The sequence below is a fragment of the Narcine bancroftii genome, chromosome 1 (genome assembly GCF_036971445.1).
Source record: "Narcine bancroftii isolate sNarBan1 chromosome 1, sNarBan1.hap1, whole genome shotgun sequence".
Lineage (NCBI taxonomy): Eukaryota > Metazoa > Chordata > Chondrichthyes > Torpediniformes > Narcinidae > Narcine > Narcine bancroftii.
Window position 1 is genome coordinate 419,985,583 of NC_091469.1, and position 26,715 is coordinate 420,012,297.

Below are 26,715 nucleotides of genomic sequence, written 5' to 3' on the forward strand. Positions count from 1 at the left end.
CGGTCAGTTCGGCTCTGAAAATACTTTGGATAAATGAGGATTTCAGAAAATCCAATTTCAGGAAATCGGGGTTGTATTGCATATCATTTGCCAGCGATTCAGCTTTAGTCTAATTTGGGCAGCATGTTTGCACAGACGTGGACTGAAGGACCTGTTTCTGTGTTATTCTGTTCCATGTTCTATGAAAGGGATGCATTCAGGAAAAATGTTTCATTGGTCAAAATTTTATAAATTGAACAGGTTAAACGAATTACAATGTATTTCTATGTGCAGAGTGTGACGTGTTCAAGGTTCAAGATTCCTTTTATTGTCATGTAATAATACATTAAAAATGCAACATACATGATAGACTACAACCTTTGCATGCTATAGTGCCGACAAGGAGTAGCCATTAGCATTGCCCAGCACCCTTCACAGTACGAGAGAAACAGAATTCCTTCAGAGTCATTGCATGACTGTGGATTTGCCTTCATTCATTGAATCATGAGCAATCTGAACTCCAGATCCAAACTTGTGACAGGATCAGGAAGCCTTCAGCACCTGAGGCCCTTGAGGAGCCCTTCTTGTCCTCAAAACCCTCTTGAATCCTGGCTCTGATAGCTGGTTCACATGAGCCAGTCCAGTAGCCCGCTGCCCGAGTGACTCCTCCCGCCCGCAAGTCACCAACAGCCCGCAGCCAGTGCGGACCCCTGAATCGTTGAGTCACTCCCTGGTCTGCTGCCATGGTCTCCTTCCCCTTATGGGTCCTTCAGCCTCTGAGCCCCTCATTGGTGCGGTCACCCTCCTCCTCAACGGGATTGTTCTGGTGCCCTGCTGCTGACCACTCCTTCCCTGGAGTCTGCAACCCTTTGTGGCTGCTACCATCATAGCCGGTGCATTTTGGCCACAGACCGCACCATTGCAGGATTTAGTTTACAAACACCGTCGGCTCCTTGAACCGTTTAAAGCCTGTATGGAGTTGCCAGCATTAGGACTGGGCAGTTGAAACCTTTGGAGCAGCATTGTACCTCCACTCTCTGCTCTCCTGGGCCTGTACCAGGGACAGTGCTGCCATTGCAGCAGCTCCAGCAGTGCTGCCAGGTATAACTATGTGTGTCAGCTGTCTCATTTTATTATGGTACTTTAGTACAAAAGAGCTTTGAAACTCTACATCTAGCTTAAGGAGTCAATGGCATTGCAGAGAAAATTCATTTACTGAACATTTTTAAATCAAGGAATTACTATTGATACCACAATAAAATATGCCAAGTAAAGCATTCCTTTAATGTCTGTAAATGCTGATAATGTCTGAACAAAGTGTCCATTGTGAAGTGTATCAATTCTCTACTCATTCATTCCAATACAAGCTTAGCAAAATTAATCCATTACAAGCTTAGCAAAATTAATCCATTGATGAATTTGTCACAAGAAAATGGGATTTGGGGCTGGCCATGCACCTACCGTTACTAGGTCCCAGATCCCACACATGAAACAAAACTGCAGGGAGACCAGAAAGAAACCTTTGTATGAGTGGGACTATATTTCTCTGCAATTAATGCATTCCTAAATCAAGATTTCCAATTAGCATCTTAGCTGAACACAGGAAAGATCTGTTGCCAACCATTATTGTATCAGAAATAGCACCAATCAGATGCACAAATGGGTCAAATATTTTGATGTCTCAGTGGAGAAGTAGGGTCAGCAGTTGACAACAATTAAAGGTGATAAGATCCCAAAGTAATGGCATGGCCTATTTCATGAACTATATTTTTGCTAATTAAAGGGAAAAAATGCTCCCTGGAATGCTATTATTGATGGTTGCAGATTTTCTAAAGAAATTGATAGCTTTAAAAAAATGCAGTAAATTACAAAGCCTGACACTAGGTGCCAGTGCAGCTTGCCAAATGGACACCTTGATCCAACTGGTAGGACAACAGCCATTATAACTAAAATGAAAGCATTCATTTGTTGCAGAGTTCAGGGATGACTCAATAATTCCCTGAGTGTCTTCCTTAGAGAGAGCATTTAGCAAATATGTTTGTAGATTTTATAATTTATGACTAATGATGTTGATAATAGGTCACTATATGGATGAAACAAAGATGTGAAGCGAGACAAGTAATGGAATGAACCAAAGTGACCTACTCAAAAGAAGGCTGACATATAATATTTCCCCAAATATTATTGGTTAGCAGAAGAAAAACTAATTAAAGGGGATCATTTTAGGCAGAAGATGGGAACAGATGCCAAATAGTTTCTGTGGTAATGAGTTTTGTGTACTTAATAGAATGGAATTGGCTTACAATGTCCAGCCTATTTATAATATTCAGTAACTGTTTTGCGGAAACTGCCAAAATGTTTGGCCTGGAAGTCAGCCTGAAGAAAACTGAGGTCCTCCATCAGCCAGCTCCCCACCATGACTACCAGCTCCCCCACATCTCCATCGGGCACACAAAACTCAAAACGGTCAACCAGTTTACCTATCTCGGCTGCACCATTTCATCGGATGCAAGGATTGACAACGAGATAGACAACAGACTCGCCAAGGCAAATAGCGCCTTTGGAAGACTACACAAAAGAGTCTGGAAAAACAACCAACTGAAAAACCGCACAAAGATAAGCGTATACAGAGCCGTTGTCATACCCACACTCCTGTTCGGCTCCGAATCATGGGTTCTCTACCGGCATCACCTACGGCTCCTAGAACGCTTCCACCAGCGTTGTCTCCGCTCCATCCTCAACATTTATTGGAGCGACTTCATCCCTAACATCGAAGTACTCGAGATGGCAGAGGCCGACAGCATCGAATCCACGCTGTTGAAGATCCAACTGCGCTGGGTAGGTCACGTCTCCAGAATGGAGGACCATCGCCTCCCCAAGATCGTGTTATGTGGCGAGCTCTCCACTGGCCATCATGTCAGAGGTGCACCAAAGAAGAGGTACAAGGACTGCCTAAAGAAATATCTTGGTGCCTGCCACATTGACCACCGCCAGTGGGCTGATATCGCCTCAAACCGTGCATCTTGGCGCCTCACAGTTCGGCGGGCAGCAACCTTCTTTGAAGAAGACCACAGAGCCCACCTCACTGACAAAAGACAAAGGAGGAAAAACCCAACACCCAACCCCAACCAACCAATTTACCCCTGCAACCTCTGCAACCGTGTCTGCCTGTCCCGCATCGGACTTGTCAGCCACAAACGAGCCTGCAGGTGACGTGGACATTTACCCCTCCATAAATCTTCATCCGGGAAGCCAAGCCAAAGAAGAAGAAGAAGAAAGAAGAATGGAATTGGCTTACAATGTTCAGCCTATTTATAATATTCAGTAATAATATGCAAAATAGTATTTAATATTTTAAAATGAAAAAAATGCGCACCATTGCTGGGAAAGTAGAGGGGAAATGGGACCAATTGGATAACTCAATTGGAGTGAAATTTAGGGTGGGGGGGGGGAAGGATTTTATCATTATAATGAACATATTCTCAAAAACTACTAAAGTAATTTCTCAAAGGCATAAGTAGTTAATACTCACCTGCAAGATTAATACAATAGACAAGCTTCATCTTTTTTCTTTCTCTTTTTTTTTCTTTGGCTTGGCTTCGCGGACGAAGATTTATGGAGGGGGTAAAAAGTCCACGTCAGCTGCAGGCTCGTTTGTGGCTGACCAGTCCGATGCGGGACAGGCAGACACGATTGCAGCGGTTGCAAGGGAAAATTGGTTGGTTGGGGTTGGGTGTTGGGTTTTTCCTCCTTTGCCTTTTGTCAGTGAGGTGGGCTCTGCGGTCTTCTTCAAAGGAGGCTGCTGCCCGCCAAACTGTGAGGCGCCAAGATGCACGGTTTGAGGCGTTATCAGCCCACTGGCGGTGGTCAATGTGGCAGGCACCAAGAGATTTCTTTAGGCAGTCCTTGTACCTTTTCTTTGGTGCACCTCTGTCACGGTGGCCAGTGGAGAGCTCGCCATATAATACGATCTTGGGAAGGCGATGGTCCTCCATTCTGGAGACGTGACCCATCCAGCGCAGCTGGATCTTCAGCAGCGTGGACTCGATGCTGTCGACCTCTGCCATCTCGAGTACCTCGACGTTAGGGGTGTGAGCGCTCCAATGGATGTTGAGGATGGAGCGGAGACAACGCTGGTGGAAGCGTTCTAGGAGCCGTAGGTGGTGCCGGTAGAGGACCCATGATTCGGAGCCGAACAGGAGTGTGGGTATGACAACGGCTCTGTATACGCTTATCTTTGTGAGGTTTTTCAGTTGGTTGTTTTTCCAGACTCTTTTGTGTAGTCTTCCAAAGGCGCTATTTGCCTTGGCGAGTCTGTTGTCTATCTCATTGTCGATCCTTGCATCTGATGAAATGGTGCAGCCGAGATAGGTAAACTGGTTGACCGTTTTGAGTTTTGTGTGCCCGATGGAGATGTGGGGGGGCTGGTAGTCATGGTGGGGAGCTGGCTGATGGAGGACCTCAGTTTTCTTCAGGCTGACTTCCAGGCCAAACATTTTGGCAGTTTCCGCAAAGCAGGACGTCAAGCGCTGAAGAGCTGGCTCTGAATGGGCAACTAAAGCGGCATCATCTGCAAAGAGTAGTTCACGGACAAGTTTCTCTTGTGTCTTGGTGTGAGCTTGCAGGCGCCTCAGATTGAAGAGACTGCCATCCGTGCGGTACCGGATGTAAACAGCGTCTTCATTGTTGGGGTCTTTCATGGCTTGGTTCAGCATCATGCTGAAGAAGATTGAAAAGAGGGTTGGTGCGAGAACACAGCCTTGCTTCACGCCATTGTTAATGGAGAAGGGTTCAGAGAGCTCATTGCTGTATCTGACCCGACCTTGTTGGTTTTCGTGCAGTTGGATAATCATGTTGAGGAACTTTGGGGGACATCCGATGCGCTCTAGTATTTGCCAAAGCCCTTTCCTGCTCACGGTGTCGAAGGCTTTGGTGAGGTCAACAAAGGTGATGTAGAGTCCTTTGTTTTGTTCTCTGCACTTTTCTTGGAGCTGTCTGAGGGCAAAGACCATGTCAGTGGTTCCTCTGTTTGCGCGAAAGCCGCACTGTGATTCTGGGAGAATATTCTCAGCGACACTAGGTATTATTCTATTTAGTAGAATCCTAGCGAAGATTTTGCCTGCAATGGAGAGCAACGTGATTCCCCTGTAGTTTGAGCAGTCTGATTTCTCGCCTTTGTTTTTGTACAGGGTGATGATGGTGGCATCACGAAGATCCTGAGGCAGTTTACCTCTGGGATCAGTTGAAGGCTACCATACTGCAATCCACTGAAGAGGTACTGGGCTTCTCCTCCAGGAAAAACAAGGACTGGTTTGACGAAAACAGCCAGGAAATCCAGGAGCTGCTGGCAAAGAAGCGAGCTGCCCACCAGGCTCACCTTACAAAGCCGTCCTGTCCAGAGAAGAAACAAGCCTTCCGTCGCGCATGCAGCCATCTTCAGCGCAAACTCCGGGAGATCCAAAATGAGTGGTGGACTAGCCTCGCCAAACGAACACAGCTCAGCGCGGACATTGGCGACTTCAGGGGTTTCTACGAGGCTCTAAAGGCTGTGTACGGCCCCTCACCCCAAGTCCAAAGCCCGCTGCGCAGCTCAGACGGCAAAGTCCTCCTCAGCGACAAGATCTCCATCCTCAACCGATGGTCAGAACACTTCCAATCTCTTTTCAGTACCAACCGCTCAGTCCAAGATTCCGCCCTGCTCCAGCTCCCTCAACAGCCCCTAAGGCTAGAGCTGGATGAGGTTCCCACCCTGGATGAGACATATAAGGCAATCGAACAACTGAAAAGTGGCAAAGCAGCAGGTATGGATGGAATCCCCCCAGAAGTCTGGAAGGCTGGCGGCAAAACTCTGCATGCCAAACTGCATGAGTTTTTCAAGCTTTGTTGGGACCAAGGTAAACTGCCAAGGTAAACAAGCTTCATAAACAAACAGAAAAGGTAGATTCAAAAATGTAAAACATACCTCAGAGCCAAGCTGCTAGGATAATGTTCTAACATTCCATTGTATGATTTTTTTTGATTCATTCATTAATCACATAACACCTGATAATAATTAGTAACCCAACTCAAACTGCTTGTGCCATTCACTCCAGTTTGTCACCCCTTCCTTTTATCAATGCTGTCCCATGACTAAGCGGCATCATCTGCAAAGAGTAGTTCACGGACAAGTTTCTCTTGTGTCTTGGTGTGAGCTTGCAGGCGCCTCAGATTGAAGAGACTGCCATCCGTGCGGTACCGGATGTAAACAGCGTCTTCATTGTTGGGGTCTTTCATGGCTTGGTTCAGCATCATGCTGAAGAAGATTGAAAAGAGGGTTGGTGCGAGAACACAGCCTTGCTTCACGCCATTGTTAATGGAGAAGGGTTCAGAGAGCTCATTGCTGTATCTGACCCGACCTTGTTGGTTTTCGTGCAGTTGGATAATCATGTTGAGGAACTTTGGGGGACATCCGATGCGCTCTAGTATTTGCCAAAGCCCTTTCCTGCTCACGGTGTCGAAGGCTTTGGTGAGGTCAACAAAGGTGATGTAGAGTCCTTTGTTTTGTTCTCTGCACTTTTCTTGGAGCTGTCTGAGGGCAAAGACCATGTCAGTGGTTCCTCTGTTTGCGCGAAAGCCGCACTGTGATTCTGGGAGAATATTCTCAGCGACACTAGGTATTATTCTATTTAGTAGAATCCTAGCGAAGATTTTGCCTGCAATGGAGAGCAACGTGATTCCCCTGTAGTTTGAGCAGTCTGATTTCTCGCCTTTGTTTTTGTACAGGGTGATGATGGTGGCATCACGAAGATCCTGAGGCAGTTTACCTTGGTCCCAACAAAGCTTGAAAAACTCATGCAGTTTGGCATGCAGAGTTTTGCCGCCAGCCTTCCAGACTTCTGGGGGGATTCCATCCATACCTGCTGCTTTGCCACTTTTCAGTTGTTCGATTGCCTTATATGTCTCATCCAGGGTGGGAACCTCATCCAGCTCTAGCCTTAGGGGCTGTTGAGGGAGCTGGAGCAGGGCGGAATCTTGGACTGAGCGGTTGGTACTGAAAAGAGATTGGAAGTGTTCTGACCATCGGTTGAGGATGGAGATCTTGTCGCTGAGGAGGACTTTGCCGTCTGAGCTGCGCAGCGGGCTTTGGACTTGGGGTGAGGGGCCGTACACAGCCTTTAGAGCCTCGTAGAAACCCCTGAAGTCGCCAATGTCCGCGCTGAGCTGTGTTCGTTTGGCGAGGCTAGTCCACCACTCATTTTGGATCTCCCGGAGTTTGCGCTGAAGATGGCTGCATGCGCGACGGAAGGCTTGTTTCTTCTCTGGACAGGACGGCTTTGTAAGGTGAGCTCTTCACCTTGTAAGGCTTTGTAAGGTGAGCTCTTCAGCGCTTGACGTCCTGCTTTGCGGAAACTGCCAAAATGTTTGGCCTGGAAGTCAGCCTGAAGAAAACTGAGGTCCTCCATCAGCCAGCTCCCCACCATGACTACCAGCCCCCCCACATCTCCATCGGGCACACAAAACTCAAAACGGTCAACCAGTTTACCTATCTCGGCTGCACCATTTCATCAGATGCAAGGATCGACAATGAGATAGACAACAGACTCGCCAAGGCAAATAGCGCCTTTGGAAGACTACACAAAAGAGTCTGGAAAAACAACCAACTGAAAAACCTCACAAAGATAAGCGTATACAGAGCCGTTGTCATACCCACACTCCTGTTCGGCTCCGAATCATGGGTCCTCTACCGGCACCACCTACGGCTCCTAGAACGCTTCCACCAGCGTTGTCTCCGCTCCATCCTCAACATCCATTGGAGCGCTCACACCCCTAACGTCGAGGTACTCGAGATGGCAGAGGTCGACAGCATCGAGTCCACGCTGCTGAAGATCCAGCTGCGCTGGATGGGTCACGTCTCCAGAATGGAGGACCATCGCCTTCCCAAGATCGTATTATATGGCGAGCTCTCCACTGGCCACCGTGACAGAGGTGCACCAAAGAAAAGGTACAAGGACTGCCTAAAGAAATCTCTTGGTGCCTGCCACATTGACCACCGCCAGTGGGCTGATAACGCCTCAAACCGTGCATCTTGGCGCCTCACGGTTTGGCGGGCAGCAGCCTCCTTTGAAGAAGACCGCAGAGCCCACCTCACTGACAAAAGGCAAAGGAGGAAAAACCCAACACCCAACCCCAACCAACCAATTTTCCCTTGCAACCGCTGCAATCGTGTCTGCCTGTCCCGCATCGGACTTGTCAGCCACAAACGAGCCTGCAGCTGACGTGGACTTTTTACCCCCTCCATAAATCTTCGTCCGCGAAGCCAAGCCAAAGAAAAGAAAGATGCCCATGACTAGCTGAGAATGGTCTTGCAGTTATGGAGCACCAGCCCTCCAGTTTGCTTGGTCGATAGGGCTTCCATTAAACTCTGGCTTGATGATAAAACTGGACAACAATTTTCTTTCAAACTGTTTGCTTCCTGATAAAAATTAGGGATTCTAGTTAGACAACTTCAAGCTAATTTCAGAATCACTGAATCACGTAGGAAGTTGGATAAACATTAAATTTACTGTTATTGAATTTAGCATATTTAATCACAAAATGATCCTGACTCATTGCATGAATTCAACTGACCTAAAAATATTTTGCTGTTGATTTTCAATTGCACTCAGCATCTGATGCCTCTCGAGTCAGTGTCCAACAATAGTTGGATAGTATTGACCCAATTGTTGACCAGATGTCCTGATATTGGCTTTCCATGGTCACAATGTTCAGTGTTCATCAGCAGGGAAGAGGTCCAAGTGCGAAGGCAAAAAATGAATTTTCGATTATATGTTGCACTTCATGGTTTATTTGTAGGCTTGAAGTAGACTTAAGATATGACAGGAAATCACAAAGATGTGTTATATCTAAAAAACGGTACTTGATAGGAAAATTTTAGGTGACTTTTGTGACCAGCACCGCAAAATCCATAAAATACACCCAAAAGTTTTCAGGAAGCAAAATCTTCATTGTCCAGTGTAATAATTTTCAGGGAGCATTATATTTCTATTCATACAGGACAGGGAAATTTTCCCATATTCAAATTTCAGTTCAAAAACCCATTAATCAATTATTAAAAATGCTCAATTTAAAAAAATGAAATTTGACAGCTGGATTGAATAAACTGAAATAAAACCATTTAATTCACCATCATTCTTTGAAACAATGCTTTTTTTTAAGAGGACTATTGATGTATATCGCATTATTTACATGTTATACTAAAAACCTATATGTCTTTATTAAATATTAACTTGCACTACCCCTGTTTAATAAGTGATGCAGCATATTTCATTGTTGACTTACATAGTTTTTTTTCATAGTTCTATTTAATTTTTGTTTTAAAAGTCAATATCAATTGCTGGCAACCTTGTAAGTCACCAATAATGGGATCACATACACGCGCGCGCGCACACACACACACACACACACACACACACACACACACACACACACACACACACACACACACACACACACACACACACACACACACACACACACACACACACACACACACACACACACACTTTATTCCACATACGATTAGGTTACGCTAATGTCCAATGGTGTACTGACTCACAATCAAAGGACAGAGAAGTTAAAAAGACATGCCCTCATGTGATGGAACTGTGATGTTTAGCTTAGCCGTCACACTGCCCTTTCACACTGCCAACTCTCCTAGGAAGTGGGAAACTTTACCGGGCCTGCTGCACTAGGGAACCTTTCCCACTGCACCATGATTTACCTGATTAATTGGCAACCCGGCATTTTAAGGGGGGGTCCCGCCTCCAGCGGTGACAATGCAAGAGCTTTCACACTGCCAGAAGGTGATTACTGAGTTAGCTCAGCCGCGTCACAGCCCAGTTGAATTTAACTCACCCTGCCAGGTTGGGACATTTCACACCCCACAATTACCAGGAACAGACTTGCTAAATTAGCTGGTTAATCCACAAAGAATCAGTGGTGTGAAATGGGCTAGAGTTTCCTTTACACAAAATCCTTCATGGTTTAAGTACAATATTGATTTTGAACAGCTTCATCCCTCACAACACTCACCAACAAAGCCAGTCTACCCTTAAATACCATAACAGCAGGTGAAGCCTGAGATAAACAGGGCAATTGGACCTTTCAGTGGCTGGGGAACCCTCTCATCAGCCTCTGGTGGTCTAAGGTTTTGGGGAGATGCTGGACTGATTGGCAAGAACACCAGACTTGATGGTGGTAACAAATTTGGTGAAAAGCTTTTTTTAAGCTCGTTGAGTTTCAGCTGAAAACACCCACTCCCTTACAGCAGCGCCTGCAAGATGTATCTCAACTTACTGGGTGGAACTGGATAAACAAATGAGTAAAGAAATTCCATGGCAACATCACAGTCTGACACTTTGTTTTTCACATTCACATATTGGCTATGATTTTTTTTTAAAAAAGGTTAACAAGAAATTAGTCTTTGAGCTTACCCCAAATCAAAAGTGTTCCTATGGAGAATTTCTCATTTGAGTGCCTCACACTGGCCATGATGTGCAGCGGCTATTCAGAGTGGAGGCAATTGTGAATTTTATAATTATAAAATCACAGTAAAACCCCTGGTATGCGTCACCTATGTGGATTTATAGATGCCGGAGAAGTGTATTTTCCAGTTGTTTGAGATTGTGTAATTTTGTGAATTGGCAAGCTAATGGTGAGGTGCGTCAATTTTAAATGTACATATTTTTACCGTATTTATTTTACATAATTTTTTGCTATTTGCTTGATTTCCAGATACCAGGGATTTAACTGGACAATATTACAATAAAGAGATCATTCAGCCTGTAGAATCCATTCTGGTTCCTCCTAATACAATCCATTGATTCCTCATTTCACGAGCCTTGCAAATTATTTTCCTTTACAGAACCACAATTCAAGTTTGGAATTGCCTTAAATTTTGAAACTTGACTTTACACTCATCATGTATTTTCTTTATATAAAGTGTTCTGAGAACTAACTTTAAAACTGGACAAGTAAACGCTGCCCATCTTAGAGCCATAAAATTCTGCAGCTTGGAAATGGGGCCTTTGACCCTCCATGTCCATGCCAGCCGTCGTGCCTTAGTATACTAATCACATGATCCAGCTCATGGTCTTTCATGCCACCACACTTCTGATGTCTTCTCAATACTTTGCCAACATTGTGGGGCTACCTGCTTCAACCCCTACCCACACCTCAGGCCATGATATTCAGATCTCAACCAGCCTCTGAGGGAAAAAGATTTTTCCTTAAATCCCCTCCAATTCTCCTACCTCTTATTTTTAAATTTTACCCTCTGGGCATAGACATCTGTGTTAATGGGTAAAAGATTTTCATAATCCAGGTCCTTAATCAATTTGAATATTTCAATATGGTGTCTCTCCCTCTATCATCAACAACCACCCCTCCCCACCTCCATCAGCCTCCTCTCTTCAAAGAATAACAAACACAACTTATCCATACTCTCCTCACACCTCAAAAACTCAAGTGTCAGACAACATCCTTCCCATTGTATAATGATCATAAATGCATGGAGTACTTGAGCCATAGACTAACTAGACAATAATCTCTCTTCTCTTTTATTTTGTGCACCAGACACTGAATGTAATTCATTCATTCTTCTTATTCACATTCAGCCTTCTTATTCACATTATCTGTGTTGCTGCCTTCAGGAATCTTTGGACATGTAGATCAAAGGTCTACTGTATTTCTGGGGTTCTATGAGTCACGGAACATCATATCAGATCCTGCTAATTTATCCATCTTTTTTAAAAAAAATTTAATTTTTCACACTGTGAACCATATCAACCAAAATATATACAAACGTTTCTCATTAAATATACACAGTGGCATTTTCTCCCTTTTATTCCCCCTACCTTCCCTCCCCCCCTTCCCACACTCCTCCAAAACCAATAAACGTTCAACATATACAATACAATAAAACTATTAAACAATGTCATCACACAATGAAAATAAACAAGAAAAATGTGTCATCTACTTTTACACACTGGATCAAGTAGTTTTGTCTTCTTATCATTTTAGGTGGTGAAGGTCTGAGGCAAGCCTTCTCTGTTATGTTCCATGTATGGTTCCCAAATTTGTTCAAATAATGTGACTTTATTTTTTTAATTATGTGTTATTTTTCCCAATGGAATACATTTATTCATTTCCATGTACCATTGTATATTCTCAGGGTCTTTTCCATTTTCCAAGTTGACATTATACATTTTTTTGCTACTGCTAAGGCTATCATAATAAATCTTTTTTGCACTTTATCCAATTTGAGGCCTAATTCCTTACTTCTTATATTACTTAGAAGAAAGATCTCTGGATTTTTTGGTATGTTATTTTTTGTGATTTTATTTAATATTTGATTTAGATCTTCCCAAAACATTTTCACTTTCTCGCATGCCCAAATTGCATGTACTGTTGTTCCCATTTCCTTCTTACATCTATCTGATAATGTTGGATATCATTTTTTAAAAACTTTTGGGGTGTGATATATATATAACCTGTTTAACCAATTATACTGTATCATCGTAACCTTGTGTTTATTATATTCTTCATAGTTCCAGAACATAACTTTTCCAATGTTTCATTTTTTATCTTTATGTTTAAATCCTTTTCCCCCACTTTTGTTTGGGTTTATAGCTTATTTCATAATTTTCCTTATCTTGGGGCTTAATGTACATGTTCGTTATAAATCTTTTAATTATCATTGTGTCTGTAATCACATATTCAAAGCTGCTTCCTTCTGGTAATCTCAGTCTGTTTCCCAATTTATCCTTTAAATAAGCTTTCAGTTGATGATATGCAAACATTGTACCATGAGTTATTCCATATTTGTACTTCATTGATTCAAATGTTAATAAATTATTTCCCAAAAAACAATTTTCTATTCTTTTGATTCATTTTCTCTCCCATTCTCTAAAGGAATGTATTGTAAAAGGGATTAGTGGGTTTTGTGTCAATAACAATTTTTGTATTTGGTAATTCGTTTTTTTCCTTTCTAAGTGGATCTTCTTCCATATATTAAGTAAATGATACAATAATGGTGAGCTTTTATATTGCACAAGCTTTTCATCCCACGGTACATTCTCCCCATTTTATCTAGTTCTATCTTAGTCCAGTCTGGTTTTTCCCTTGTCTGGTAAAAATCTGATAAATACCTTAATTGTGCTGCTCTATAATAATTTTTAAAGTTTGGTAACTGCAAACCACCTTGGTTGTACCTCTTTGTTAATTTATCTAATGCTATCCTCAGTTTCCCCCCCTTTCCACAGGAATTTCCTTATTATTCTCTTTAGTTCATTAAAGAATTTCTCTGTTAAGGTAATTGGCAACAATTGAAATAAGTATCATACCTTGGGAAGACATTTTCATTTTAATGTAATTTGCCCTCCCTATCAACATTAGCGGTAATTCTTTCCAATGTTCTAAGTCTTCCTGCAATTTCTTTATTGGTGGCTGATAATTTAGTTTGTACAGGTGGCTTAAGTTATTATCTAACCTAATACCTAGGTATTGGATTGTTTGTGTTTGGCATTTAAATGGTGATTCTTTTTTAAATTCTGTATAATCCAAGTTACTCATTGGTATCACTTCACTTTTATTTGCGTTGATCTTGTACCCTGATATTTCTCCATACTCCTTCAATTTCTTATGTAATTCTTTTATTGATATTTCTGGTTCTGTTAAGTATACTATGATGTCATCTGCAAATAAACTGATTTTATACTACTTTTCCTTTATTTTTATCCCTTTTATTTTATTTTCTGTTCTTATCAGTTCTACCAATGGTTCTATTGCTAAAGCGAACAATGAGGGGTATAATGGACATCCCTGTCTAGTTGACCTACTTAATTTAAATTGGTTCGATACATATCCATTTACTGTTACCTTCACCAATGGTCCATTATATAATGCTTTAATCTAATTAATATATTTTTCTGGTAGATTGAAGCTCTGTAATACTTTGAATAAATAATTCCATTCTACTCTGTCAAAGGCTTTTTCTGCATCTAAAGCAACAGCCACTGTTGGCTTCTTATTTCCTTGAACTGCATGAATTAGATTAGTAAGTTTACAGACATTATCCACTGTTCATCTTTTCTTAATAAATCCAGTTTGATCTTGTTTTACTATTTTTGGTACACAATCGGCCAATCTGTATGCTAATAATTTTGCTATTATCTTATAATCTGAATTAAGTAGAGTTATTGGTCTATATGATGCTGGTGTTAGTGGATCCTTCCTCGTCTTTGGTATTACTGTAATTATTGCTGTCTTACATGAATCTGGCAAGTTTTGTGTTTCTTCTATCTGGTTCATTACTTCCAGAAGAGGAGGAATTAATAACTCTTCAAAGATTTTATAGAATTCTATTGGGAATCCATCTTCTCCAGGTGTTTTATTGTTCAGCAGCTTTTTTAATTTATCCTGCACTTCCTCTATTTCAAATGGTTTTATCAGTTTGTTTTGTTCCTCTTCTTGCAATTTCGGCAGTTCAATTTTAGCTTAAAAACTCTATTTTATCATCTTTCCCTTCATTCTCAGTTTGGATATAATTGTTCATAAAATTCCTTAAAGTTCTCATTATCTCTAATGGGTTATATGTAATTTGTTTGTCCTTTTTCCTTGATGGCAATACAGTTCTTTTAACTTGTTCTGTTTTAAGTGGCCAGACTAATATTTTATGTTTTTTCTCCCAGTTTGTAATACTTTTGCTTTATTTTCATTATATTCTTTTCCACCTTGTACATTTGTAATGTTTCATATTTTATTTTTTGACCGCCAATTCTCTTCCTTTCATTATCTCATCCCTTTTTACTAGTTCCTTTTCTGTACTTACTATCTCGCTTTCCAACTGTTCTATTTCCCGATTGTAGTCCTTTTTCATCTTAGTTTCATAACCTATTATATGCCCTCTAATGAAGGCTTTCATTGCATCCCATAATATAAATTTGTCTTTCACTGATTCCGTATTTATGTCAAAATGTGTTTTAATTTTGCATTCAATAAATTCTCTAAATTCCTGTCTTTTAAGTAGCATGGAGTTTAACCTCCATCTATATGTTCTTGGTGGGATGTCCTCCAGTTCTATTGCTAATAACAGTGGTGAATGATCAGATAGTAATCTAGCTTTATATCCAGTTTTCCAAACTCTCCCTTGAATATGGGCCGACAACAAAAACACATCAATCCTTGAGTATGTTTTATGCCTACTTGAATAATATGAGTATTCCTTCTCTCTTGGGTGCTGCCTCCTCCATATATCCATAAGTTTCATTTCCTGCATTGATTAAACCATAAATTTGGCCACTTTATTCTTTTTACTAATCTTTTATCCAGTTTTATCTAACATTGGATCCAATTAAGGTTAAAACCCCTCCTATCAACATATTTCCTTGTGTATTTACAATCTTTAAAAAAATATCTTGCATAAACTTTTGATCCTCCTCATTAGGTGCATGTACATTGAGCAAATTCCAAAATTCTGAATATATCGGACACTTTATCATTACATACCTCCCTGCTGGATCTATTATTTCCTCCTCTATTTTGATTGGTACATTTTTATTAATTAATATAACTACTCCTCTGGCTTTTGAATTATATGATGCTGCCCCTACGTGTCCTACCCAGTCTCTCTTTAATTTGTTATGTTCCACTTCAGTTAGATGCGTTTCCTGCATAAATGCTATTTCTATTTTTTCTCTTTTCAGTAAATTTAATAGCCTCCTCCTTTTAATTTGGTTATGTATTCCATTAATGTTTATAGTCATTCAATGTGGCCATCTCATATCCTGTTAACACCTCATTTCCGCTTCCTCGCCACCGCCATCCCCCTTTTCCCCATTTTCTTCTCTCAGTTTTCCCTTTTTAAACTCAATGTATGACAACCCATTTAAAACATAAAATACTCCAACAACTCCCACATCCAATATTCCCTTAACCCCAAATATTCCCCGCCCCTCTCTGAGTTTCCCCTTATCCCTTTGCCAGGCAACCACAACTCCCTTTCCATTTGGATTGCGAACCTGCTCGCAAGTGTCAACTGATTTCGCAGTGACAGTTATTCTCTCCCCCAACACCCCCCAGAAATCACTTTTTTTACACATAAAACAAAGTTCTCCCTTTTTTCCCCTTACTTCCTTCCTTCCCTTCTCTTTCCCTTCTTTAGTTCTTTACATGTACATTGTTTTTACATCTTTATATATATTTTATCACTGTTCTTCATTCTTATTACACCTCTTCATCTCTCCTTCTGTCCTGCAACCGTTCTGCAAATTCTTGTGCTTCCTCCGGATCCAAGAACAGTCTGTTTTGTTCCCCGGGGATAAATATTTTAAGCACAGCTGGATGTCTTAACATGAATTTATAATCTTTTTTCCATAGAATTGATTTTGCTGTATTAAACTCCTTCCTCTTCTTTAAGAGTTCAAAACTTATGTCTGGGTAAAAAAATATTTTTTGACCCTTGTATTCCAATGGTTTATTGTCTTCTCTAATTTTATTCCTTGCCCGCTTCAGTATATTTTCTCTTGTCGTATATCTCAAAACTTTTACTAAAATGGATCTTGGTTTTTGATGTGTCTGTGCTTTTGGAGCTAGTGTTCTGTGTGCCCTTTCTATTTCCATTTCTTCCTGCATTTCTGTCATTCCCAGGACCTTCGGGATCCATTCTTTTATAAATTCCTTCATATGTGTCCCTTCTTCATCTTTCTTTAGGCCCACTATTTTTATGTTGTTTCGCCTACTATAATTTTCCAACATAACAATTTTCTGAGCTAAGAGGTAACAACTTGCAATGGAGGATTTAGATGAGCTTATGCAAGAATGTATGCATGTGAATCAGAAGACATAATCTAAATTCCACCATGAGGCCCAGAGATGCAGTTGTCTTTTGTTGGTCGCAGACTGTCAGGAGACCTTGAAGATAAGTAAACCATTTATTCAGGGTGATGGGCTATGAGTAAGCAATTTTTGGGTAATATAAGCCATGGTCCCACTGCTGAACTTTCAGACTCTCCTAGGGGTGGAAACGTCTCTCGGCAAGAAGAAGAACTTCTAGAGTTCAACCAACATCCTGGTCGGGGGAGGTGGAGAAGCTGCTACCGGCGCCCCGACAACCTACTACAAGTGTGCGGTCGTTGCCTCGCTTCGGCAGTTGGGACCAGTCCAGGCGTTGATAAGTATAATTGGGAAGGGCTTGCATATTGTAGTTTGAAATCAGCTTTAGATTTTGTAATAAAGATTTGTATAAACTGATGTGCTCTCGGCGTGTGTCTCTGTTTTCTTTCGGTAGCTCAAACACTGTGACCAATCTAAAATGAACAAAGTGAGAAGTACAAGTTTACCAGGACACAACTCTTGTGTCTCTTTAATTTTTTTTATGACTTTCTTCCAATTTTCCTCTTAAGTCGTTTACTTCCATTTCTACAGCTATTTCACATTTTCTACTCTTTTTCCTATTTCTGTCATGATTAGTTCTAATCTTTGCATTTTATCTTCTGTTCTTTTCAGTTTTCTTTTAATTGCACTAAATTCTAATGATAACCATTCTTTTAATGCTCTCATTTGTTCTTCAAAAAAAGCTTTATCTATATTCTGTCCATCTGTTTTACCTTCTATCTCTCTGTGAAGATCTTGGTCTTCTTCTTCCTCTTCTTCTGTGTCTGTACCTGTCTTTGTGTCTTCTTCTTTTCTTCTTTGTATCTGTGTCTCTTCTGATTTTTCTGATGAGTAGCTTGTCTCACTTTGTCGGGCCTCTTCTTGCTTGGCCTCCTGCTGCTGCTCCTCTTTCCGTTCACCCCGTCGACTTTCTTTCTCACCCGGCACTTCACTCCCTCTCCTGCCGCTTTCCTCATCTTCCAGCTGAGAGCCCTGGTGTCAGGCATCCCTCAGCTGGTCGTGCCGTGGTTGCCCGCTCCTCGGTTGAGCCCCCTCCCGTCGGTGTTGTCCTTTACCTTTGATTGCGCAGTTGCGCACTTTTGTTTGGCTCAGAGAGCCACTTTTGCAGTCCACCGGTTGGGGGGGGGGTCGCGACTCCGCGGGGCTGTCACCAACCTCAGAGATCGGGCGCTCTCCTCCACCATGGCTCCCTGTTCCTTCGTGCAGGTAAGGTCTGCTCCTTTCTTTTCCGGTGTCTTTTCTTCTTTTTTTCCCATTGTTTTTACTTTATCCTTCCTTTCTGGAGAGGGCTGGTTTTACCCTACCGGCCATGACTCCATCACTTGACTCCTCCCCTAATTTATCCATCTTTAAGACAACTAAGACATCTCATATCTCCTCCTGTTTAATGAGGGTGATCATCATGATCATGTGTCATGAACTTTGTTGTTTTGCACAGTAGCATTAATCAGAACATGGTGTAAAATTACTATAAATTATAATTATGAAAATACATGATTTTAAAACGTAAATAATTAGTGCAAAAAAAAGAAAAGCAAGGTAGTGTCCCTTCCTGCAGATCAGGCTTTAGGTAGGTGAAAGCTTAGAGTTTTGGACTTGGATTTATTATCTTCCATTTGGTCATAACTCTCCTGAAGCCAATGCATCAAACCCATAATTTATATTTTATAAAATCCAAGGCCTGTATTTATTGTCAAATCTTATTTCCCATGGATGTAGGGAGAACAGTGGGCTAAGTCCGCATCCTTAAGGTGTTGATTGTCAGTGAGGAGGAGATGTTATGACCAACACGTGCTGACTGTGGTCTTCCATGAGGAAGTCAAGAATCCAGTTGCAGAAGGAGGTGCAAAGGCCCAGGTTTTGGAGCTTGCTGATCGGTAATGAAGGGATGATGGTGGAGCAAGCTGAGCTGCAATCAATGAAAAGCAGCCTGATGTATGTATCGCTGCTTTCCATGCGAACCAGGGCTGAGTGGAGAGCCAGTGAGATTGCTGTGGAAGAATTGTGGCTGTATTGGGTCCAGTTTTTTGCAGAGATACGAGTTAATTCTGGCCAGGACTAATTTCTCAAAGCATTATATTACAGTAGATGTGGTGCTATTGGGTGATAGTAATTGAGGCAACTCTCCCTGCCCTTTTTGGGCAGCAGGATGGTTGATGTCCTTTTAAAGCAGGTGGGAACTTCCAGATGCAGCAGTGAGAGACTGAGATTAACAGGAACTTGTTCCAGAATTCTAGCATCACTCTCCATAAGTTGTCCAAAAACATGATTCTTCATCATAAATTCAGATTTGAAATATTCATTTGTGACCATCACAATGGTCGTCAGCTGCTTGCGTAGATTGTGCATCAATGATGCACCTTGCTCTTTTCCCGCTTACTCTCTTGCTCTTTCATTTTGAAATATACTTGTTTATCTTGATCCTCTTGCTTCCTTCCAAGTCTTGTTTCTTGTCTTCCTACGAAAGAATGATGTATTCCAAGGCCCTTGATTTTTCTAACAAACCTTTACCGTGGGACTTTATTCAACACCTTCTGTACGTAATGGAGACGACATCTACTACTCTTCCTCCTCTTCCAGCCATCCTAAAGTTGTAGGCTGTCCCAGATCCTATAACATAAAAGTCCTCCAGCCTCCCTTAGGATATCAGCTGCCTCTCAAGTTTTGTGTCCTTTCTTTGGAGTGCTTTCTCAGTCTTCAAAACCTGATAGAACTTCATAAAATTCTGTGAGATATAGATAAGGCAGAGAGTCAGAATCATTTTATACATGGTAAAATGTTAAAAACTAGAGGGCATGCATTTAAGGTGTTTAAAGGAAATGTGTGGAGCAGGTTTTTTTACATGGAGAGTGGTATGTATTGCTAGTAGTGGTTGAAGCAAGCAGGATAGCAATGCTTAAGAGGCTGGCACATGAATAGGCAGGGAATAGAAGGATTTGGATCATATACAGACAGAAGAGATTTCATTTGTTACCATGTTTGGCACAAATATTGTGAGTTTCCCTCCTCTCTTCACCCAACATGATCTCCCAGGATCGTTTGTCTGAAGAGGATGCGCAAAATCATTGAGGACCTCTTCCACCCTGCACACAGCATCTTTCAGCTGCTCCCATTGGGAAAGGGATACAGGAGGATCAGAGCCAGCACCATTAGGCTGAGGAACGGCTTCTTCCCACAGGCAGTGAGAATGCTGAATGAACAGACTAGCTGCTCATATTAATCATCTGAATCTAATAATCATGAAACAATATTTATTTATTTGAATAGATGAATCCTGCATATGTATTGCTTATCTGTATGTGTGTTATCTCTGGTTGTATATCTGCATGTTTTGCATTGAGGACCGGAGAACACTGTTTCAATGGATTGTACTTGTATAATCAGATGACAATAAACTTGACTTGACTTAACAAAAGTCTTGCTCCTGTGCTGTGCTGTTCTGTTCCATGTTGTATGAATGAGTGAAAAGCTGGAGGAACTTCTTATACTTATTCTCCTAGGGCACATGAAATGTCCACATTCTAACAATAAATTTCAGCTATCCTCCCATGATCAAGCATTCCCTGCTGCCCACTCAGGCTGCTGGTGTCACAGGAAACCCAAAAATGGAAGTATCCCTTACGTTTTACACCATCCCTACAGGTGGATAGCCAGTATCACCAAACTCCAAAAGAGAAGTTAAGTCTCTAATCCCTTGTTAATGGAAAACCTCACATTCATACACCTTTTGCTGCTCTCCAACCTTGTCTCAGTCCCAAATGTGCCAAATATCAACCTCTGTGGCTCAACTTTGGGAGAGGAGAACTATCCACATGTTTTTGAATAGGAAAGTGAGGATTGTAGCCTAAAGGATCTGTCACAAATGAGTTTTGATGTGGTGGGACAGTAACCAAAACAACATTAATGAATTCTAGTGCATCCTGAAGGAACAATTAGAATATTTGGGTTCACAGATTCATTCTCTTTCCTTTGTTTTTCTCTCTCTCTCTCTCTCTCTCTCTCTTGAGTGCCATTGTTAGCCATTGCCATTAATTTGTTATCCTAACTGAACTTCTTCAATCCTTTAGTGTTTAACAGCCCTCCATGTTTAAAGTATAATTTTTAAGTTAGAAAGTTTGCATTTGACTTTAATTGAAATAAAACCCAATAATTAACACTGAAGAAGTCAATTCACTTCCCCATCTCCCCTTTTCCTCTCCCCCTCTCTTCCCCTCCCCCACCCTCTCTCCCCTCCTCATCCGCTCCCTCACCTCATTCCCCTCCCTCTCCCCATCTCCCTTCTTTTTTCCCTCTCCCCCTCCCCCTTCTTCCCCCCCCCCCCCCCGCCCCCACCCCCATGCTAGTGGTGATTCTTTGCTTGGTTTATTTTCCTGTAGGTGAAAGGTTAGAATTTTGGACTTGAATTTATCATCTTATTTGCTCATAACCTCTTACTGACTCTGATGGTTCGAAACCATAATTTATATTTTATAAAATGCATGGCCTGTATTTTATTGACTAATCTTATTTCCCAGCATCTTGAATGCTGTCAGTCGCACAGTTAAAGAAATTCCCAGTGGGAAGTTTATGTGGGGAGGTTCTGTAAGGGACAGCTATGTATTTCCAAGTCAGGATGGTATATAATTGATTTGGGAATCGCAGCCATGTTTCAGTCAAGTAGAGGAATGGTAAGGGAGATCACTGGATATTAATTCAGTAAAGGAGAAAAATAAAATGAAAGATAATTGATATTCCTCTTTATCACATTTTCAGTAATGTCCCTATGTATTTGCATACAGTATATAAATACATTACATGCACTTACAGTTGTTTATTGCATCTGGAGGAAAATAGTTGGATCAATATCTCAGTATTTTAGAAAATACCTTGAATTGCATCATTATGTTGGAGAATGTCTGGAACTGAAAGTTCCTTGGGACAGCACGGTTAATGGAGTGGTTCCCGAAATACCATTGCAATGCAAGTGACCTGGGTTTGAATCCAGTGTTGTCTGTAAGGAGTTTGTATGTTCTCTCCATGTCTGTGTGGATTTTCTCTGGGTGCTCCGGTTTCCTCCCACATTCCAAAGACATATGGGGTTAGTAGGTTAATTTGTAACATGGGTATATTTGAGCAACATGGGTTTATGGGCCAGATGGGCCTGTTACAGTTCTGTATCTCTTAAAAACAATAAAAAAATATTCAACTGATAATATCAAAGATGAGGAGTTAAATCAAAATATATCATTGCATCCAAGGAGCATATAACTATGACCAACCTTTACAGGCTAAGCTAAGAGATACCAGTCTCCATGGAAACACTTAACTGGAAGCTTTGAATTAAGTTATGCTCACATAAAAGTGTTGAACAAGCTGTTTCCATTTATGTGCAAACATAGGTGCGAATGTTGCATGCTTTTTAAAAAATTATATTTGAGGGCAACACATAGGACTCTGAAATCCCACCGTACAAAATGGAATATATGCCTTTGCACATAATGAGTTTTCAAAATATCATTCCTTGAACATATGCAAAGTTTAATGGCAATTACATTGATCAAGTTATATCGATTGGACTACAACATGGTCAATATGAAGTTCAGTGCTTCAGCTTGTCCTCTCTGTTGACCCTAACCTGATTATAATTTTCACGGAAATCTATGCACCAAATAAACTCTTTCTGCCATCCCTCTTGCCCCCTCCCTATTTCCAGCTCTCCAGCACTATTTAAAGAGATCACCAGCTAAATGATGGAGTAGTCTCTGGTCTATTTAATTTTAAATTTATACATACAGCACTGTAACAGACCCTTTCGGCCCATGAGTCCATGCCGCCCAATTATACCAATTGATCTACAACTTCTGGTAGAATTTTGAATAGTGGGAGGAAACCAGAGCCCCTGGGGAAAACCCACGCAGACATGGGGAGAAAGTACAAACTCCTTCCAGGCAGCACCAGATTTGAACCTTAGTCCCGAGATTGCTGGCACTGTAACCGCCAGGCTAACAGTGCCGCTCCTCTGGCTGTGGTTAAAATTCCACACATTTAAATCAATTTTTACAACTTCATGTAGAGCGGGGAATGAGTGACCTGGCAGGTTCTGAAATGGCTTCAATGCTTCTGCACAAACCACTGGTTTAGAATGATGGTTATTTATGATGGTATCGATCATGACTGGGAATGTGAGCAGGATAAAAGGGAAAGGGTTCGATCTCAACAAGTTGCCATCTTTGTGTGATGAGAAAATGCTTTCATTATAATTGTGACTCTCAGCTACTATATCTCTGGCATTTTCCAAGTTGCAATTGGAAATATAAACAGTGTGCCTCAGGCTGCAGTACATTGTAGCAATAAAGAAGAAAAAAGAATTTCAGCCCTCAGGTAGTGAGTAGATTGGGTCAATGTGTCAGTGAGGAATGCAGATTTTCTCACGAATAAATTTGTCATTCAGATAGAATTCTTGGAAATTTTTGCTCTCCATCTCTTTTTCCACAAAATGACAATCAGAGAAGTGTATGTCACTGCAAATGTCGTCACATCATAACTAGAGAAGTTGTCCTCAGCTTAGTTCAACTTTTCAGATACATTCCTGGATTGGGTTTTATGGTGTTTTTAAGAATGTTAATATGAATTATGTATTTGTACTCCCACCTCCATATTTTTCTTACCAAATGTAATACCACACACTAATGTTAAGGATTATTTGCCATTTGTATAATCATTCTCAAAGTCTTTAAAAAAAAATCTTATCAGTTGCTTTCCTCAGAATCACTTAACTCCCAGCCAACACCCTCCATCAATTTAGTGTTACCCCATAATTATTTTTCATTTATTCAAGGGATGTGAGTTTCACAGGTTGAGATGGAATGTAATTTGCCCATCCTGAATTGCCCTTGAGAATGGAGTGGTGAAGTTCCTTCTTGTACCTCTGCAGTCCTTGAGGTGTGGGGTTGGGGAGGGTGTTCCAGGATTTAGCCCCAGTGGCTAGAAGGAACATTGATATACTTCCACGCCGGAATGCTTAGAGGCTTGTAGGGAAACTTCAGCTGTTCTTGAGCCATGTGTTAATTCTCCTGGTGTCTGTTCCGATAGTGGTGATCCCATGATCCCATGTCTTTTCCACCCTCACCATAGCTGGCAGAGCTCAAGGGTTTGGAAGGTGCTGCCTGAGGAGTCTTGGTGAGTTACTGCAGTGCACCCTGTAGATGATACAAACTGCTGCTCTTATGAATCAGCGGCGAGGTTAGTGAATGGTTGTGGATGGGGTCCTTTTCAAGAAGGCTGCTCTTTCTTGTGTGATGTTCTGCTTCTTCCTACTAAAGCTACACTCACCCAGACAAGTGGAAAGTATTCCAAGGCATGGTTAACTTGAGCCTTGCAGAGGGTTTGATGATGATGGTAGAGTGGAGGAATATGTTGGGCCATGAAATCACAGATGGTGGTTGAGTACAATTCTGCCACTGCTGGTGGCCTGCAGTGCCTCGTGGATGCCCTGTCCTGAGTTGTTCACAGTCTGCCCCATTTGGCTTGGTGGTACTTGCACATAACATTATGAAAGTGGGCCAAACTCTGCTCAATCCAACCAACTTGCTGTGCCCCTGCAGTGGCAATGTCATTTTGTAACTGCATGTCTATTAACCTTGAGGTCTGGGTTCCATGGTCAACAAACCACAAGCAGGAAGGGTGAGAGTGGTGACCAAACTATTGGACACTGCAGTCTGAGGCTTTGCTCCCAACACTTTCCTCCTGACCTTTGACAGAACCCTTATTTCATTCTATGTTTCTGATAATCAGAGACTTGAAAGCAGTAAAATGAATTTTAAATAATAAAACTAAACAAACATTAAAACATGTTTAGATATTGTTATTTATTTTCAAATATATTGTGAAATAATAATTAATAAAGTTTTTTGCTAAAAGATTGATGAAACCCTAACCCTAACTCATTCTGAGGTTTAGCGATTCATTGCACACTCCCAGACTCATATATACCAATCAAAAAGAAACCTAAACCCTTCTTACCTCATAACCCTGTTTTTCTTACACGTTCCTGTCCACGATTCTCTTAAATGCCCTGGCAAGGCATTCCAGGCACCTACAACTCTGTGTAAAAAATCTACCACTGAAGTCTCCTCTAAATTTTCCTCCCTTTACTTTGCACAGTCTTGGTTGTAATATCTGCTGTGGTCCACACATGTCTTGTGATCCCCACTCCTCACCATCTGCTTTTTGACAGGCTGCCCATTACTTTCATTATCTGCATTCTCTTCTATACATCTCAGCTCTCCTGTCTGCTACTCCACCCCTGTCTCTGCTTGTTCTGGTTGTATTCATCTCTATTTGGTTATTTTATAAATCTCAGCTAGATTATATTTTCTACATAAACTCACTTACTTCTCTGTTCTTGCTTTAAAAAATTCATCAAGCTTGTCCTTTCCTTCCATACACATGCTGTCTGTTCTTTTTCATAAATATTTTCCCATTTTCTTCTTCTTGAGAGGTTTGAATCATTTTGCTACTATCACCAATGGCATAACAAGTCCATAGCTCCCTTGACATTTTTATTTCCCATTGCAAGTACAATTACAGTGTTAGCTATGCCAACACAGACTACATAGGCAACATTGGTATGCCTTGCCAGGCCTGGTGGTGGAGGCTGGTAAGATAGCAGCATGTATTAGCCAACCTACACAGGCCAGACCCCTCAACTCTTTCTCTGGTATATTGATGACTACATTGTCAACTTCATCCACTTTGCAGCCAATTTCCACCCTGATGTCAAATTCACCTGGTCCATCTCTGACAACACTCTCCTCTTCCTGGATCTCTCCATCTCCATCTTGGGAATCAAGCTTTCCACATATATTACAAACCTCCAACTCCCACACCTACCTTGACTACACTTTCTTACATGCTGTCCTTTGCAAGAAATCTATCCCCTCTCTCAATGTCTCTGTCTCCGCCACATCTGTTCCCAAGATGAGGTCTTCCTGGGCACTCTCCAGCCAGATAGCATTAACATCAACTTTTCAGTTTTCAGTTTTCAGTTTTCTGTTAACCTGCTCTCATCTCCCCCCTCCCCCCTCCCACTTTCCTTCCCCTTTCCAGCTCTCCCTACCCCCTTCCCTCTCTATTTTCATAGCCATCCCTTCTCCCCTTGATCTCTGCTATCCCCTCCACCTATCACCTCCTGCCTTTGTGTCCACCCCTCCCTCTTACTCTTTTGTTCGAACGCCTGACAACATTTTTCCACACTGTGACAATGGGCTCAAGCCTGCAATGTCAGTTATGTATTTTGACCTTTGCTATATAAATGACACTGTTTGACCTGCTGAGTCTCTCCAGCATTGAGATTTAATTCAACCCCAATGTCAACTGATTTTTTATGTTTTGCTTTTCTCATTGTTAGCTATACCAGTTCTCCAGCACTGTAGCTTCTTCCAATCAGTTATTAAATATGTGTGGTAGGATCTGCAAATTTTCTGTTTGAGAAATTAAAATGTGTGGATGCAATCTGTTCATACTAGCAGTTCTATCCTCTGAGACTGTCTAGCTGATTTAATATTTTTCCTCTAATTTGTTTTGATATGTAAGGGGGAGGGGTGGATGCATAGGCAGGAGGGGATAGCAGCGATCAAGGGGAGAAGGGATGGCTATGAAAATAGAGAGGGAAGGGGGTAAGGAGATCTGGAAAGGGGAAGGGAAGGGGGAGGGGGAACGGGGGAGATGAGAGCAGGTTAACAGAAAACTGAAAAGTTGATGTTAATGCTATCTGGCTGGAGAGTGCCCAGACAGAAAACCAGGTGTTGTTGGACATATTACTTG